Source organism: Pan paniscus, chromosome 5, assembly GCF_029289425.2.
Source record: "Pan paniscus chromosome 5, NHGRI_mPanPan1-v2.0_pri, whole genome shotgun sequence".
Taxonomy (NCBI): domain Eukaryota; kingdom Metazoa; phylum Chordata; class Mammalia; order Primates; family Hominidae; genus Pan; species Pan paniscus.
Window position 1 is genome coordinate 25,965,283 of NC_073254.2, and position 18,255 is coordinate 25,983,537.

The following is an 18,255-nucleotide window of genomic DNA, read 5'->3' on the forward strand; positions in this document are numbered from 1 at the left end:
TAGGCCACAGGATGTCCAGACATTTGGGCAAACATTATTCTGGGTGTTCTGAGGGTGTTTTGAAATGAGATTAACGTGTAAATCAGTAGATTGAGTAAAGCAGGTGGCCCTCCCGATGCAGGTGGGCCTTGTTCAATCAGTTGAAGGCCTGAATAGAACAAAAAGGTGGACCTTCCCCTGAGCAAGAGAGAAATCCTCCTGCTTGGTCGTCTTTGAACTAGAACATTGGCTTTTTCTCACCTTTGGACTTAAATGGAGATATCAGATCTTCCTGGGTCTCAAACCTGCTGGCCTTTATGCTAGAGATATGTGATCCGCTCTCCTGGGTTCCAGAGCCTCAGACACAGACAGGAACCGCAGCATCAGGTCTCTTGGGTCCCCAGTTTGCCGACTCATTCTGCAGATCTTGGGACCTGCCTGCCTCCATGATCACATGAGCCAAGTTCTTACAAGAAATCACTTTCTAAATGTATATGTGTATCCTATTGGTTCTGAGAACCCTGAGTAATGCAGCACAAAATGGAAAAGAAAAGAGAAAAATAGAAAAGAAGGAAGGAAGGAGGGGTGAGAGGAAGGTGTGGAGCGGGGGATGAGAAACACAGCCTCTGTGCTTTGCAAGTGTGGGGAGACGGCGGGTCACTGCTTCATTGTCTGTGATCGCTGACGGCGTTGATGACTCATTCATGTTACATAATTAGAATTCACCTTCAGACTTTGCTGTCTTACCATTTCGTCTCATAGAAACAAGGCTTCCTAGCTTGGCTTGTTTTCTTGTTACTCAGGGGCTGTTGCTAGCACAAGGTCATACTTAGAAAACTGAACCCTCAATAAGATTACTCAGAGACTTGGCAGCTTTTTCCCTGGCCATTTTGTCTTTAAGTTAAAAAAAAAACCAAAAAAAAAAAAAAAAAACAGCTCACTCTTCTAAAATGACATTACACATCACTTTGAAATATGTCCTGTAGGCCAGCCCTGAAATGTATGGTCTTTCTGGACATTCATTGGAGAGAAGCTTTGTTTTCAAAAATGTAAAAAAAAAAATTGTTTTACTCTAAAAGAGCGTCTCTGATAACCCAGTTTTTAGGAAACTATTGGCTGAAAAGAAACAACAGGAGAGGTGAGAATTTGTCCAGTTTATACCTAATTCATTTCTGCCATTATCCCATTCTGGGATAACTTCAGAAACCACGAGGGCCATTTAACCAAGAGATTTATTGGGCCTTAGAGTTCATTATGTTTCTGCCTTGTTTTTATAATGCTTTTGTTATAATATTAAAGTGACAAAGATAAACAACTTTATTTGTGGTCGTGCAGATGCCATGTGGAATATCTGCCCAGCTTGAAAAGATTCCCCTGGCTCTTCTGCCCACTCAGAACAGCGGGACCCACATTTCAGCTTGGACAACATGACCAAGCTCTGCTGTTCACAGCTGCCTGGCCCAGGCTGGGTGCCTGGCCCCAAGTTCAGGGCCAACGCCCTTTTCTGGGAATGGGGAATCAAAGCAGAAAAGCATCCTGTGCACTCACACTCTCACACACCCACACACTGACATACACACTCACATGCACACTAACATACACACAAGTCTCACACACACTCGTGCACACTCACACGCACACTCACACACTCATGCACACTCACATGCAGTCACGCACACTCACACACTAACATGTACACTCACACACTGGTACACACTCGCACTAACAAGCAAATAATCACACACACTCATGCACACACACTAACATGCACATTCACACACTCACACTAACATGCACACATTCACACACAAACATGCACACTCACACACACGCACTAACATGCACACTCACACACACTAACATGCACACTCACACACTCATACACACTAACAGGCACACGTGCACACACAGTCAGTCTCCAACTGTGAATTTGGTCACTGTGAGCTCCCACCTTTACCTGTTGTGAGGATTGAATAGAAGAGAGGAAAAAAATATTTCAAGAAAGAAGATCCGAATAGAAGCAGCAATGGGTGACAGGCACTGTATCCTCGGCTGTCCTGTGGTCTCCCAGCTCCTGGATGCTGTCCCTTCTGGGAGCACGGCTGCACTCCTGCCTACTGTACCATGAGATGTGTCCTTCTTCTTAGAGTTACCACGCCCTGCTGCTCTTTCTCCGGCAGCCCACCGCCAAGCTGAGTTGAACTGTATTTTGTTACAGTCAAAAAAATTCTAATTCATTAGGTTACGATTTTAAAAATAAAAATGTATCTTTCTTGGGTTGTATCATAAAGAATCAGGTTTGAGAATTTTGATGGTTGTGGCTTGGGAAGTGAGAGGGGGAACCTGGTCTTCTAATTAAATAACCTTCTATACTCTCTCGCCTTTTTCTTATCCCAGGAAAGCCTCAGGAACTTGTTGCAATAGGGACTGCCAGGCCCCGTTGCACTATTGGTGGAAGAGAGGTCCACACAGTGCCTACGATGAGCGATTTGTTCATATCTATCCAGACTGCAGGTGCATACAGCCACTCGTCCTCAAATGCCATCCTCAGGAGTTTATGCTGCACACAGACAGGAAGACATAGTGCAGGGCTACTTGCTACAACATTGTTGGTGATGGCAACATATTGGAAGCAACCTGAATTTTTGTTAATAGAGGATTGGCTACATAAATGATGCTAATCTATACAACTGGAGAACTATGATGCCATAAAAAAGAATGTACAAGGTCTTTACGTTTGGAAAGATCTCTAAGATATAATGGTGAGTGAAAAGTGTAAGATGCAGAGCACTGTGTTTTATAGGCTGTCATTTGGGGGCTGACAACATCTATTCAAATGTGCTTTCATATATATTTTCAGCACTTTGGAAGGAAAAACATTAAATCAGTACCAATGGTTTACTTGTGTGTATGAATGTGTGTATGGCAGGGGTGGGGTGGGGGTAGGTGGCTTAGGTACAAGACAGGAATAGCAAAGAGACTTTTTAACCATATACCTCTTAAGAGGTTAAAAAAAAACCTGTTGAAGCATGTGTTGTTAACCATGACAGAGAGAGAGAGAATGAAGGGAGGGAGATAGGGAATGAAAGAAAAAGAGGGAGGGAAATGGAGGGGCAAAGAAAGGAAGGAAGGAAGAAGGGAGGGACAGAAGGAAGGAGGGAGGGAAAGAAGGAAGGAGGGAGGGAAAGAAGGAAGGAGGGAGGAAGGAAGGGAGGGAGGGAGGGAATTGGCTCTTTCCTGAAGCTACAGCTTAACAAATAAAAGCGAAGGCCACCAGCAGCGATGGTTTGAGAGGTGAAGGATGACGTAGTCATGACTCCGAGAGCTGAATTCCCTGCGCATAGTGTGAGTGAAAACCTGTGTGCGTTACATCACAGAAAGCTATTCAAAATGCCATGAGCCCAGTGAGGTCTGCAGGACAGACATACAATTGCTTGCAAACAAGTAGCAGGACAATGAGCTTTGTTTCGTGTTTATCGGCAGATTTTCTTTGCCTCTCAAGGGAGCTGGGAGAAACTCAAGTCTGAAACTCAAACCCATCTCAGTCATTCCTTTCCCTTCAACTAGACCTGAACCTCAGGAGATCTGGAGTATGTGCTGAATTCTACTGGGAACTGAGCCCTCTGAATATTATTATTGTTTTGCTAATACTTTTTGCTGGAAAGTACATCAAACCAGGATGTGTTGTACCTCTTGCTTTGCCAGACTATTTAAAAGCAAAAGTGACCAGATATCCAACTTAAGGCTGATCCAGGTTTTTCATGATCTAGCCAGGGGAGACAAAGCTTCCAGGAAAGTCTCTAGGGAAGGCCAAGGATTTTAGAAAGTATCTGTGGACAAAGAAATGCAATGTTAGTGGGCTAATTTCCATAATCAAATGAAGCTGATGCAAGTGCTTTGTGAATTGATGCCCATCAACGAGAGACTGGATAAAGAAAATGTGGCACATATACGCCATGGAATACTATGTAGCCGTAAAAATGAACGAGTTCATGTCCTTTACAGGGACATGGATGAAGCTGGAAATCATCATCCTCAGCCAATTAACCCAGGAACAGAAAACCAAACACCACATGTTCTCACTCATAAGTGGGAGATGAACAATAAGAACACGTGAACACAGGGAGGGAAACATCACATAGCAGGGCCTGTTGGTGGGTCGGGGGCAAGGGGAGGGAGAGCATTAGGACAAATATCTAATGCATTTGGGGCTTAAAACCTAGATGACGGGTTGATAGGTGCAGCAAACCACCATGGCACATGTATACCTATGTAACAAACCAGTATGTTTTGAACATGTATCCCACAACTTAAAAAAAAAAAAAAGAAATGCTTTGTGAATTAGTCAGGTTCACTGATGGGAGCTTTGGTCCTGGCACCCGAGGACTGAGCTGGGGGAACCCACACCCAGGCTGCCCAAACACACAGAGGCAGGAGAGGTCAAGGGGCATCTCGTGGGTGTGGAGTTTTGGACACGGTATTGCCATTGTCAGACATGTGGCTAAGCCTGCAAGGATGAGAGAGGAAGGAGGAAACCAACTCCTCTCAACCCTGCATCAGCCTGAGTGCTTTCAATCTCTCTCAACCTTTCTCCTCTCTTTTCTCTTCTGTCCTTCCCTCCTTCCCTGATGGTTTGCCAGGAAGCACAGAATAATGGAGTTCAGTGTTACTCAAGGGTCAGTCACCTGCACCGTCATTACCGGAATGACGTGTTTCATCGGATGTTTCAAATCCCGATTCTTGGGGCCTGCTCTAAACCTGCCTACCAAGGCTCTAGGGGCGAGGCCTGGGAACCTGCATTGTTTGCAAACACCCACAGGTGATTCTTACATGCACGAAGCCAGGGAAGCATTGATAGAAAAGGTCTTAGATCAGCGGCCAAAAAACCCAAGTTCAAATCCATTTACTACCTGGGTGGTCTTGGGCAAGTTACTTATTAATTCCCGGCATGGGAGTCAATACTACTTTATAGGAATTTTTTATAAGTTATAGGAGATACGCTGTTATGTTATAGGAGTTATTTTTTTCTCTTTGAAGATTAAAAGAGACAAAACATATGACAAGGCTGGCAAACATTGAGCTCTTGCTACATAGTAGTACACAGTGCCCTAGAGAGTTAGAAAAGGGATGGTGAGCTCACAAAAATCTTTGTAGGCCTCAGGATATATATATTTTGCAGTGACTTTCAAGGCTGATCTAACTCTCTTTGGATGAACACAGAGCAAGGAGACTTGCCCACTGAGTGACTTTACTATACCCCCAGGCCTTACTAACTTGCCCAGGAGTGGGGAATATAGTGCTAGAAGGAAGCCAAAGCAATAAAGAGACACTTTCAGAAAAGCAGGCACTGCAAAGACAACCATTCCAGCTGGAAGAGCATGTGGTGGGAGTGGCGTCCTCTCAGACACAATCCTCTGCAGGGCTCATGGGCTCAAAGTCACAGGTTCTCACCAAGGGTGATGATTTCCCACAGGGAGCATCTAGCAACGTCTGGAGACATTTTTGTCACAGGGTAGGGAAAGGGGGTTGCTACTAGCATGCAGTGAGCAGAGGCCAGAGAGGCTGCTAAACATCCTACGGTACACTGGACAGTCTTCCACAACAGAAAACTGTCTGGCCCCAAATGTTCTTGGTTTCAAGGCTGAAAAACCCTGCTCTAAGCTAATGCAGAAGACTTAGTCATGGGTGATAGAAGGAGGCCCCTAGGTGGCTACAAACCTCTGAGGGACAGCCTTCCGCTGTGGTGTTGCAAAGTCTCACAGTTGCACAAGGTCCTGGCGTCCTGCTCATTGGTGGATCACCATTAACCACCTTGCACGTCACATGTTCAACATAGCTAGTTTCCCACCCATTCTTAACGATGATAAATCAGGAAAAGCATTCTTAGAACACTAGAAAAGCAGAAGTGTGGCTCTCTACAGGGCAGCGGGGAGGTTGCCTCAATCCTAGAAGATGTCTTGTTTTTACCAAGAGGGTAGAGGGATGAGAGGAGCTGGAAGACCACGCTGAGGAGCCACGTCCAGACACATGAAACGAACCTCACAGCCCCACAGGGATGCCGGGGAGGGCACTCAGTGCTTGGGATCAGAGCCACGTGGCCACTGGTTTCCGATGCCCCTTTGCTAGTATCTCGCTTCCGTGATTCCCTTGCCTTCATTTTGTGGCTCTCTCCTGACACTGCCGGCTGAGTGTCTTAGTTAACCAGTAATCCGGCTTTTCTCCCTCCACTTTGATCTTCCTGTCTCTGCCTGTCTCCTCTTTCCTGGCATGGCATGTGCTCTCGGGCTGTACCTCTGGTAGTGAATCTCTGGGTGCCCTGGACTCCTGCTGTGCACACTGCCCTGTGTGCAGGTCTGGATGCCTGGTGTTCCTTCTCAGTGCACCGCCCGATCCCCTGGGATCTCTTCACCATTTTCATGCATGGTGCCACCCCACGTGCAGGGCCAGCTCCATGGCACATCACCTGTGTGCTTGCATAGGACTTGGTGCTCAGAAGGACTTCTTGATGGGTTTCATGCTCTGCGGCCACCGTATTAAAATTGTAATAATTTCCTCTTGAAACTTGTATTTTGTAAGTGACTTCTGATGAGATAGCATGGAATGAGCAGAAACACAGGAGATACGTGTGCCTGTGCTTTCTTGTCACCCCATTCACATGGAGCATTCGCCATGAACTCAGAATTCTGGTGTATTCACAATGTGTGGGAGTTCATGAAGCTTCTAAGTGACTCCCAAGTGTGTTTTGTCTATGACTGAGTTAGCTGGGGAGGGGGAGGGACACTGACAGCCCTGAGAGGCCACACTTTCCATTTGAAAACCAAAACTTGCTTCAAACACAAAGGCAGCAGTGGTATTCTAAGAAACACATATGACCAAGGAAACTTGGTTTGACCTTTCTTACTCATGTTACTTCTTTGCATTTGCAAACAACTTAAACTGAAAATGAAGACACAGAAAGAAATAGAAAGATAAGGCAACCCATAGGCCTTTTTTTAATTCTTCCTTACTTGTCAGTAAGCCAAAGGTAGAGAGCATTGATAGAACGTGCATGTATCAGGCCGGGCACGGTGGATTACGCCTGTAATCCCAGCACTTTGGGAGGCCGAGGTGATGGATCACCTGAGGTCAGGAGTTTGAGACTAGCCTGGCCAACATGGCAAAACCCTGTCTCTACTAAAATACAAAAATTAGCAGGGTGTGGTGCCGGGTGCCTGTAATCCCAGCTACTTGGGAGGCTGAAGCATGAGAATCGTTTGAACCCAGGAGGCAGAGGTTGCAGTGAACTGAGATCATGCTACTGCACTCCAGCCTGGGTGACAGAGAGAGACTCTGTCTCAAAAAAAAAAAAAAAAAAAAAAAAGAATGTGCATTATTGAGAAGTGAAATAAAAGCGTTGAATTAGTTTTGTGCAGCATTTTCCACTGTTCTGGTAAGAATGAAATATGCAAATTGCATCATTTGGAACAATTTAGCATACAAATTAAATGCTCTTATATTTTCTTTTAAAGCTGGCTTTGCACAATATAAAGATGAACGGTAAGATTCATGCTAACAATTTAAAATTTTAATTTTCCTTTACTTAGAGTGGCATTAAATAGCGAATAAGAATGATTTTAAAAGCCTTGTGACAAGTCAAAAGAGAGACTGCAGAAGAAAAAAAGCGGCTTTTATTTTAGTACCTTTCACAGCAGAGGTTGTTTTTGTTCCTGCTTTTGAAAAAGGGCTCCTACATTTTCGGTTTGCACTGGCAAACCTTTTAATGAAACAGTAAAGCAAAGTTCCTTACATTAAAAAGGAGTCATTTTTAATCTCCCAGTCTACATAGACCCAATTTTCATTTTAACAAGTTTTTCGGCTGGGTGCAGAGGCTCAACGCCTGTAATCCCAGCACTTTGGGAGGCCGAGGCGGGCGGATCACCTGAGGCCAGGAGTTCGAGATCAGTCTGGCCAACATGGCGAAACCCCGTCTCTACTAAAAATACAGAAATTAGACAGGTGTCGTGGCACATGCCTGTAATCCCAGATACTTGGGAGGTTGAGGCAGGAGAATCGCTTGAACCCTGGAGGCGGAGATTGCAGTGAACCGAGATCTTACCACTGTACTCTAGCCTGGGCAACAGAGCAAAAACTCCATCTCAAAAAAAAAAAAAAAAAAAGGAAAAACAAAACAAAAAACAAAAAAACCCCAAGTTTCTCCCAAGTCCGCTGGACTTTGTTATCAGAAGGTCTTATGAGCCGGGTATTTAGCTCTGCTGTGAGTTCAAAGCAACACAGGAATAAAGCACAGCTGCTGAACCCAGGTCCTCCCCGCTCATGATTATAGCTTGCTGTGGGACTCCACCAAAATTGCATTCTGTGTTTATGGCATCTAAGAAATTCTTGAGAGTGGTACTGATCTACCAATTAAACACACTGGTATGTTTGGCCCCATGTGGCAGACAAGGAAAAGGGTTTACATTTTCTTATGGGAAATATTTTCTTTCTCATGCTTAACTTTTATTGTTCACAGAGGTTTTCAAAGTATTGCCAAAGTCTATGAACACCATTCTGGAGTCACCTGGACATTCTAGACTTTCAGAGCAGCATGGGTGTTGTTTTACATTGTATTTTTTTCTATCCAGTGTGGATTCATATTTTTTAAATCATAAAAATTCACCAGCTTCCCTCTGCCCCTCCCGGCCTTTGTCACTGAGAACATAGGAGCACGTGGGTGGCTGTCTGAGGCTTGGGCAAGGCCCTGGGCTTGCCTGGGGCCCAGCTGCCCCTGCCCCGTACCATCTTCCTTCCTCCTCCACTCAGGAACAAAAGGTCCCACGGTTCAGGCCATCTGGATTTGGAGCTGTCATTTATAGTCGCCCAAACTTTGAGGATGACTTACTTGTGAAAACATAAGAGATGCATTCAGATAGGAGAAACAATTTTGAGAACCAGGAAAAAGAGAGAAAGAGGTAGAGTTGTGTGGTGAGGAAAGGGATGAATTGGCAGTTGGAGACTTGGGTTTTAGGTAGAGTGACCATGTAACTTACTAATCAAACTGGATTTCTTTTGAGAGCAACAGGGATTCCTACTGGTGATGATGCTGGGACAACAGGAGCACATAGGGACTGTACTGGTGTGGCATGGCCACCATAGTTCTAGGGCATTAATCATCCAACTGTCAGCAAGTCACTTAACATCTCTGGGCCTCAACTTTTGAAGAAAGAGACAATCGGACTACAATTTCCTTAGTCCTTTTACCACTAAGGACCTCTTACTAATCTCTCTCCACAGTCTTCCTGATTTCAAAATTATCATATCAATTAGGTACTGAGTGATATATAATGAGTGCAAGTTCTGTCAATCAGAACTTTTGTCAGCATTGAAATAAGCAGTTATTGCACCGTGTTCATACAGTTTTAGGCAAAAGAAAGCTTGACATTTTAATACACCTGTGAGTCCTATTTAAAGTACATTGAACAGTTCTGACACCATTTTTGAAAATGATAATAGCTTTTGAGTCCCCTCCAGTATCTTCACAGTCAATAGACCTCGAAGTCTGGAGGTTGAAAGCCACGTTACTCGATGATCTGTTGGTTTATATCCAGTTCTAGTCTTCTCTGATCACCTGATAACTTCAGTGCCTCATGCTATAAAACACAGACAGAGAAAGATGATGGAAAATGAAAGAGGGCCTGCTGGAAATCAGAAGATGCCATCCATTAATGTGGGTCCAGCAAGAGGGCGTGTATGAGGATGTTAGATGGGAAGGCAATCCCTCATGCTAGGGTGCCTGGACAAAGTTTCTGCAGAGGGAAAAGAGGATGCTTTGCCTTGGGGCAAGTTTCCTCCTGGCTTAAGTCGTCTTAATCCACACCTGGGAGAATTCTTAGGGTGTATTCACAACATTAGGAGATGAACAGGGAGCAGGAATGGAACACTGTGCAACAGCTATCTCTTTGCTTCTCTTCCACTTATATGAGCTCACCCTAGGGGGAAAATGGACAGTCAAAAGCCTTCCACAGATCAATAACAGTGGGTAAATCTGAGGTCTGCAGAATCAAAGAGTGAAATAAATAAAGAACAGGCCTGCTGCCTGCTCCTGTGGGTAGTACTAGTATTCTAGTTTCTATGGCATTAAGCTTGCAATGTGCTCAGTGGGGGCAGTGCCACCCACCACGTGGTGCCTGGGAATGCGTGCATTGGTGGGTGGATGGTTGTGACAATGACCAGAGGAGGACACCACTTGCATTCTGTGCCCTGTTGTGTGCTGGAGACACTCCCATAAGGAAGATTCATCCCACCCAAAATGTCAAAAGTATCTCCACTGAGAAACGCTGAATACAAGAATGGGCTTTACATTCACACATATCAGGAATTACTTGGATCCTGTAACAGGGTTAAAATCATCCTGGACAACTTCCTATGGTGCCAGACCCTTGGGCAGAACTTCCAGATGAAGCAGATTGATTCTAATTGCTCCTGGATAAAAGAAAAGAGCACAGGTCATCCCAGAAGGCACTGGGCAACCCACCCCAAGCCTAACAATATATTAAGTGTTGGGTGTAGGGATGGCTTCTCTTTTCTCTCAAAGTTGACAGCACTGTTGAATCATTGTCTTCATTTATTTATGAGATGATTGGCATTGTCCTTTAAAGCAGAACAACTTGAGCTAAAGCTAAAGGCCGGTGTGCAGCAGCCGGGTGACCCTTCGTCTCTACTTTGCCTTCCATGCTAAGTGTTGACTTCTGCTGAGTTTGATTTCATTCATTTCAGCTAAATGTGTCTGGTGAATAAACTTCTTACCAATCTTCCCCTGGAATGGTTGAGTCAGCTCTGGTGTGAGTTAGTGGCCCCAGAGGGGAGCAGGCCAAGACGCCCTCTCCATGAGATACCTCCTAAAAGGAAAGAGGTCATTGATGACCCACAAAGGAGGCCAGGACCATAAACATTTCAGAATTCAGTTGTCTTAAAATCTTAAATAATGAAAAACATTTGCTTGTTTGAGCCTTTTAAGTCTTCCCGTCTTTGGACTTGAGCCCCAGTGCCTGGCTGCAGAATTCCATGGTGAGGCACAAGCATGACATCATGTTCAGGAGGAATGCACAGCACATAAAGTCTTGCCTGGGTCAGAGAGAAGTGCTAAGCCCTCAAGAGGGCCCTAAGACAAATACACAAATATGGCCTAGCACATGTCAAACACCCGTGCAAGGGCAAACATCTTTATGACTTTGGTCCTGGGAAGAGAGACCCGGCTTGGGATTAGAAATTACAGCTGACAAGCTGCTGATGAGGCAGTAATGCCATTCAGCGTGGGAATGGTCACTTTGGGAACTGGGAGCTTAGCACACCAGGCTCCAAGTCTCAGAGTGAAGCCCGGGGGCAACTCCTTCACCTTGGCTGGAATAAGTTCACTCACCCCACAACCTGTCCCCCAGGACCTTTCTCTGCCTTCCTTTGGAGTTATAGGCTTCCCTGCAGTTCTTTAGGGTTTTGACGCACATGACAATTTAACATCAAGGGAATGCCCAAGTTGGGGGAAGAATATCTTTCTTGGCTATAAATGTTACTCTGAAATTCTTCTCAACTGTAATGTTTTAAGAGCACTTACAATGTGCCTGCCTGCCCTGTGCAATGTCCCTCCCCTCTTAGAGCTTACTACTCATAAGCACGCTTACAGATGTCCTCCCTGATCCCCAGAGCTCCAGCCAAGTTCAGCGTAGGGGTCCCCTAGGGGACATTTAGCAATGTCTCGAGATGTTTTTTGACTGCCACAACTGGGTGGGGGGGGGGTGGCTGTTACTGGCATGTAGGGGATAGAGACCAGGGAGGCTTCTAAACATCCTATAATGCACAGGACATCCCCACCCCCAACAAAGAAGAATCCAGTCCAAGATGGCAATAGTGCTAAGCCTGAGCAACCCTGCACTGGGGAGGGCCTTGCCTTTGCATAAGCCAAGAAGGAAATTATTTAGATTTGCACCATCCAATGGGGAGCTTCCTGTGAGACCAGAAATGATCAGTATCTGTGCTCTCTGATGTGGGAGCTACCAGCCACATGTGGTTATTGAGTGGGTCAAACGTGGCCAGTGTGACTGAGGAAGTGAGTTTTTTATTTTATGTAATTTTAATTAATTAAATTGTAATCATCCCATGCAACTGGTAGCTACTCTGTTAGGCAGCACGAGTCCATACAGCGGGAGCTTAGACGCACTGAGATCACCTGCCCCCTAGTCAGATGTCCTTTCCACTGGTTTATGACTGAGAATCCACAGTTAGACACTCCTTCTTTAGCTAAGACTTTAACCCATGTTGGTATGACATTATCTGTGGGAGGGAGAAGACCTTTAACTTGTAAAGAGCTGTTGCTAATTTAATATGACTAATGGATCTGAAAGATATTTTGGCGGGAACAGAGAGCACTAAGAGGCCTATGGTGAAAAACAGGACCCCGTGAGAATGACCAGGGGGTAAGCTTGGGGAGGGGCTAACTAGGATACACGGGGGGAGGTGGAGACATAGGCTAGACGTAGCAAAGGCAACCAGTGCTTTCTTTCCTCATATACACTCTGCTGAGACTGGAAGCCAATTACTCAGCATTCTCATCAGACTCATGTCTGTGAAAACCAGAGCCAAAGAGTGCCAGGAAAGACAAGGTCCGTGACAAAGGGCAGCCTGTTTCCTGCTTTCTCTCCACCTCCTTGTGGCTTTTAGTCTAAGTCCCCAAGCACTGAAATATTTTGGTGCCTCCTCCCATATATAAACCCAGATTAAAGCAATACTAAACCACAAAACATAAAATGATTTCTTTTTATCAGTTATAAAATTCTGGATAAGTCCATGAAAGCCTCATTGTTCTGACTTTGGCTGGCACCCCAAGCAAGTAAGCACCTTGTTGTTAACCTAGCACTGCTTTAGGGTCTGAGTATTAGGGCTGTTTTCTCCGTAATCCATTGTTTATCTAGTCTATTGTGCAAATTTTCACAGATGGAATATTGTGTAGATACTCTACTCTAAAGACTCTAGAGAAGAAAGTCAGCAACCTCACCTGGTAAGCTCCATCTACCCATGTTTCTAGAGAGGGGAAAAAAATAGCTGAAACAAATCAAACCAAACCCAAAATGCTCTCTTCCTCAATGTTCTGCAGGGCTCAAATGCGAGCTTCTGGTAGTATCGGCTTTGGTGATCTCCATGGGGAACAGTGGAGACTGATCTCAAACAGTGGGTTCACCAGAATTATGGCAGTGAAGGGGAACTGCGGTATAAGAATTGTTAAAAAGATAAACATTGTTCTGTCCAGAGAGACGCAAGTTGAGAGAGATGTAGGGCTGAGAGAATAGATAGTTGTGAGCATTTACTCCTCCACAAATCATGAGTTTTTCTGAAGCAACAGGGTGAGGCGGGGGTGGGGGGTGTGGACAGAAGGTAGATAAATTTAAAACAGTAAAATAGTAAGAGGAAGTATTATATAAAACAGTGCGGTGGTGGTGGGAGTGGGGAGGAGATATGACTTAAGAATTTTTTATCCCAACGCTAAAGGGTGCAAAAATAAAAGAGTTCAAAAAATGTTGAAATGTAAAATGACAGTTCCATAACAAATTATTGACTGGAGGAAACTGAAGATGTTTAAAGCTAATCTCATGAGATTAGCATAGGAGGTGCTCCATCTCCTTCCCAAAACGACCCCTTGCCATCCTCCAAAATGCAACACTTAGACCTGCCTGATCATGAATCTTTGGGTTTATTTCATATGGCCACCCTTGTTGTGGAATAAGGTCAATTAAACCTCACGGGTAAGTTTGCAATTAACTGACATTTGACATAAGCAGCTTTTACGGGTTGGTGCTGAAACAGGCTGAGAAACACAATCCCTCCCTGGGTAGAACTGGGAGCTTTCCTGTGGCAGCAGCAAGCCCAGACATACGGAGGGCTGGAGGGGAGCTGTAGTTCAAATGCAGTAATAGCTGTTTTTAAACTGATCCGCTCTAAGTCTTTGAGTGCAATGGCTGATTATTGGGTCAACAAACATGAAAAGCATTGTCATTGGCCCAAGTTTGAACCAGAAGCAACATGTCTTTCATGAGCATTTAGGATGAAAGATGTAAGATTAGAAAAAAATGTTGGTAACCGTGAGCATCATTTGAGGGTCTTTGTAATGTGTGTTTTGCCCTAAGAGGAAAAGTAAGGCGAGATCTATGAAATGTCCTTGATCTTTTTGCAACCTAGAGTTGTAGGCCCTGCATTACCTTCATGTTTCCATTTCAAGAACTGCCAGGTTTGTTTTCCAATGAAACTTTCAACTCTCAGCTTAATAAGACTGTGACCGTGTGGTGCAGTGAACAATGGTTCAAGGACTACTTCACTGAGTGTGAATTTGACTACATTATGCCTATTCTTAAAATCCTTAAAATTCATCAATGGTTCTCCATTACCTCCAAGACTGGGAGTTTCCTTGCTAGGATGTACCACTCTCATCTCTCGCCTCACATTGCGCTACGTCCACTTCTCCAAATGCTCCAAGTTCTCTTGTAACGCCACAGCCTTGCACGTGCCGTGCCCTCATTTTAGAATCATACATGCCCTCTCTACAAAACCATCCTAAGCAGCTCTTGAATTAGATGCTCCTTTGCACTCTGTGCTTAACTTGTTTACAGCACACGTCGTGTTCTATTTAAGTGACCTCCCAACTAACCTGTGAGATTCCAGAAGCTGGGGGAGTGTGCTCTGGAACTGATTCTTCTGCTAGATGCTGAGAACATGTGGGCAATGGCACGTTCTCAGCATCTAGCACCATCCCAGGCACAAGTGGAGCAGAAGTAGATCTGTGCTTGATGATTGAATGGATGAGTTTCAGTGAACTGTGAATGATGGGGAGCTTTTCAACAAAGCCACACCCCATGTTTTCTCTTCAGCAGAATAAATGCTGCATAGAAGCCGTTAATAGTCCCCCTTATGGCACATAGATATATGAGGAGTCCCACGGTTTCCCATAAGCCAAATAAGACAAAGTAAAAGCAATAATGGTCCATACACTTCAGAAAAAGGAAGGAAGGAAAAAAGGAAGGAAGGGAGGGAGGGAGGGAGGGAAGGAAGGAAGGACAATTTTCCCATGAGTCTACTGTCAGTGAAAGATATTATTTAAATAGCATTTTTTTCCGAGGCTTTGTCTATGAGCACAAAGAAGAAAGTGAAATATATTGGGTTCCATCCACGAGATTAAAAGAGGAACAACTTTCAGCTCCCAATCAATCAAAAGACACAGGTTGTGTTTCAATCAGAAGCCATTTCTGAAGAGGCACAGGAGCGTAGGAGAGTTGTGTTAGGCAATGGAAACCAAACTGAGCCTGAAATGAAAGCCTGGGTCAATTAGTCAGTTTCTTTCCCAATATCTGCCCTAACATTGTCTTCTAAGTTTTTGGAAATGAATACGCTTTATTATTCACCTCAGTTGGATTTATTGTGCCTCACAGGTATTGACCCCTCTTGCTCTTCCTCCTCTCGCTATGGAAAGACTGAGCAGAGGAAGTGCTCGGACAGGCATGCCCTCCCAGAATGCAAGAAAGCCATCAGGCAAGCGGCAGGTGCAGAGACCACAGCCAGGGCCACACAGCCTGGAGAGGGACTCCCTCCTGGCAGGGAAGGCTGTCTCTACTTGCTCCTCTCTGAGAATGCTCACCAGGTGTGGCTGGGGGTTTTGGCAGCCTGCAGCTGTGTTTAGGAGGGCATTTGCTTTATCTACCACATCCTTTGAGGATTTCATTGCAGGCCATTTTATCCACTTTAATAAATGTTCTGGCAGCTTGTGAACCTGGGGCTGTGTCTGCATGCCCTGAACAGTGCTTATGTTCACCATCGTTGAGGTTGAATGTAATATATATTCACAGATCCTTCTGCCACCTCCTTTTCACAAGATGGACTCTCCAATTCTGGCCAAAACAAGAAGAAAGCTGTAAAAAGAAGGGCTTTAGCCCAAAAGTTGGGGTTGCTCAGTTTTTTTCCTTTCCCTCATACCCCATCAGCTAATTAATCACCTCCTACTGCAATTTATAATTCCTTAACAGTTTTCAAATCTGTCCTCTAGATTAGCTAAATAAATATAGCACATCAATCAAAAATCAAGTTCTATAAAGTTACTAATAGGGAAATATATAAAGTGGAAAAAGCTGTTTATAAAAGTCTGAGTAAATGACTATATATGTACATAGATATGATTTTGAAAAGAACTTAATAGGATACACAAACATTAATAAGAATGCTTATTTCTGAGTAATTAAGGGGCGATTTTGTTGTATTCCTTATACATTTTAAATGTTTTAATCCAAAATTTTTTACAGTGAGTATGTATTATCTTTTGTCATCTGAAAAATAACACAAATAAATAAGTTAAAATAGAATTAACTGAATTTGTACAAATCGGGGAAGATAAGGGTGCCCCTGTTTTCTCTATTCATGCCACCGCTACCACTGTTTAGACTATTGGTCATAATTTTTTTCTCACCTGCAAATATCTCCTTGCCTGTTACTTTCTCTTCAATTTCTTTCCCCATTATTCATTCTCTCTGAAAATATTAGGTTGGAGCAAATGTTAATTGCATTTTTGCATTGTTGGAATTTGCTGTTTGATATTGGAATACATTCTTAAATAAATGTGGTTATGTTATACATCATTTTAATGGGCATTTCTCGCTTTATGTTTTTTTTTGCTAATGACTTACTACTTGCTGTTTATTTTATGTTTATTTTAGACTATGGAAATGATGTTAAACAAAAAGCAAATTCAAGCAATTTTTTAATTCAAGTTCAAAATGAGTTGTAAAGCAGCAGAGACAACTGGCAACATCAACAACGCATTCGGCCCAGGAACCACTAACAAATGTACAGTGCAGTGGTGGTTCAAGAAGTTTTGCAAAGAGGACGAGAGCCTTAAAGATGAGGAGTGTGGTGGCCAGCTGTTGGAAGTTGACAATGACCAATTGAGAGCAATCATTAAAGCTGATCCTCTTACAACTACACGAGAAGTTGCTGAAGAACTTAACATCGACTGTTCTACTGTTCTTTGGCATTTGAAGCAAATTCAAAGGGTGAAAAAGCTCGGTAAGTGGGTGCCTCATGAGTTGACTGAAAGTAAAAAAAATCACCATTTGGTGGTGTTGTCTTTTCTTATTCCACACAACAACAATGAACCATTTCTTGATCGGATTGTGACATGCAATGAAAAGTGGATTTTATACAACAACGAGTGATGACCAGGTGAGTGGTTGGACCGAGAAGAAGCTCCAAAGCACTTTCCAAAGCCAAACTTGCACCAAAATATGGTCATGGTCACTGTTTGGTAGTCTGCTGCCAGTCTGATCCACTACAGCTTTCTGAATCCTGGCGAAATCACTACATCTGAGAAGTCTGCTCAGCAAATCAATGAGATGCACTGAAAACTGCAGTGGCTGCAGCTGGCATTGGTCAACAAAAAGGGACAAATTCTTCTCCACAACAACACCCGACTGCACGTCATACAACCAATGCTTCAAAAGTTGAGCGAATTGGGCTACAAAGTTTTGCCTCACCCACCATATTCACCTGACCTCTCGCCAACCGACTACCACTTCTTCAAGCATCTCAACAACTTTTTGCTTCCACAACCAGCAGTGTGCAGAAAATGCTTTCCAAGTGTTCATTGAATCCCAAAGCACAGACCTTTATGCTACAGGAATAAACAAACTTATTTCTCATTGGCAAAAATGTGTTGATAGTAATTGTTCCTATTTGAATTAATAAAGATGTGTTTGAGTCTAGTTATAAGGATCTAAAATTCACAGTCCCAAACCACAATTCCTTTTGCACCAATCTAATATATTTCAAAGAAGGAAATCTGACCAAGTGGCTCCTCTAAATCTTCCAGGGTTTCCTGGAGGATAAAGAAGTCCCAAATCCTCAGGCTGAAGATAAGCTCCTTCAGAAGCTCGTGGGCACTTGAGATTTACTTCCAACTCCTGTCTCCATTCCTGGTAACCAGGAGTCTGTCTGGGCTCCCCCGCTTGAGACACAACATGCCACAGGACTCCCTTTTCCCTAGTCACCTCCTCCTGCCCTCACCTCCCTCAGAGTCGGCCTTTCACAGTCATCTCTTATGACACTTCTCATAGGGCACCTTCCTTGGCATCGCCAGGTGGAGTTAAGGGTTTTCTTTCTGCCTTGGTCATGGCTCTACATTTACTATACTATATTGATATAATTATAGCCATGTGCCACTTGACGATGGGGACGTGTTCTGAGAAATGCATTGTTAGATGATTTTGTCATTGT

The 18,255-nt window shown here is 44.0% G+C and overlaps 1 long non-coding RNA gene across 1 annotated transcript in view; it reads left to right on the forward strand.

Moving 5' to 3' along the window:
• Positions 1 to 17,744, forward strand: part of LOC117980525 (uncharacterized) — a 30,713-nt gene extending 12,969 nt beyond the window's left edge. Inside the window, exons 3-4 of the long non-coding RNA XR_010112379.1 lie at positions 2,377 to 2,741; positions 16,701 to 17,744. This is a non-coding gene — a long non-coding RNA (uncharacterized LOC117980525). The remainder of the gene's footprint in view (positions 1 to 2,376; positions 2,742 to 16,700) is intronic.
• Positions 17,745 to 18,255: the final 511 nt, after the last annotated feature.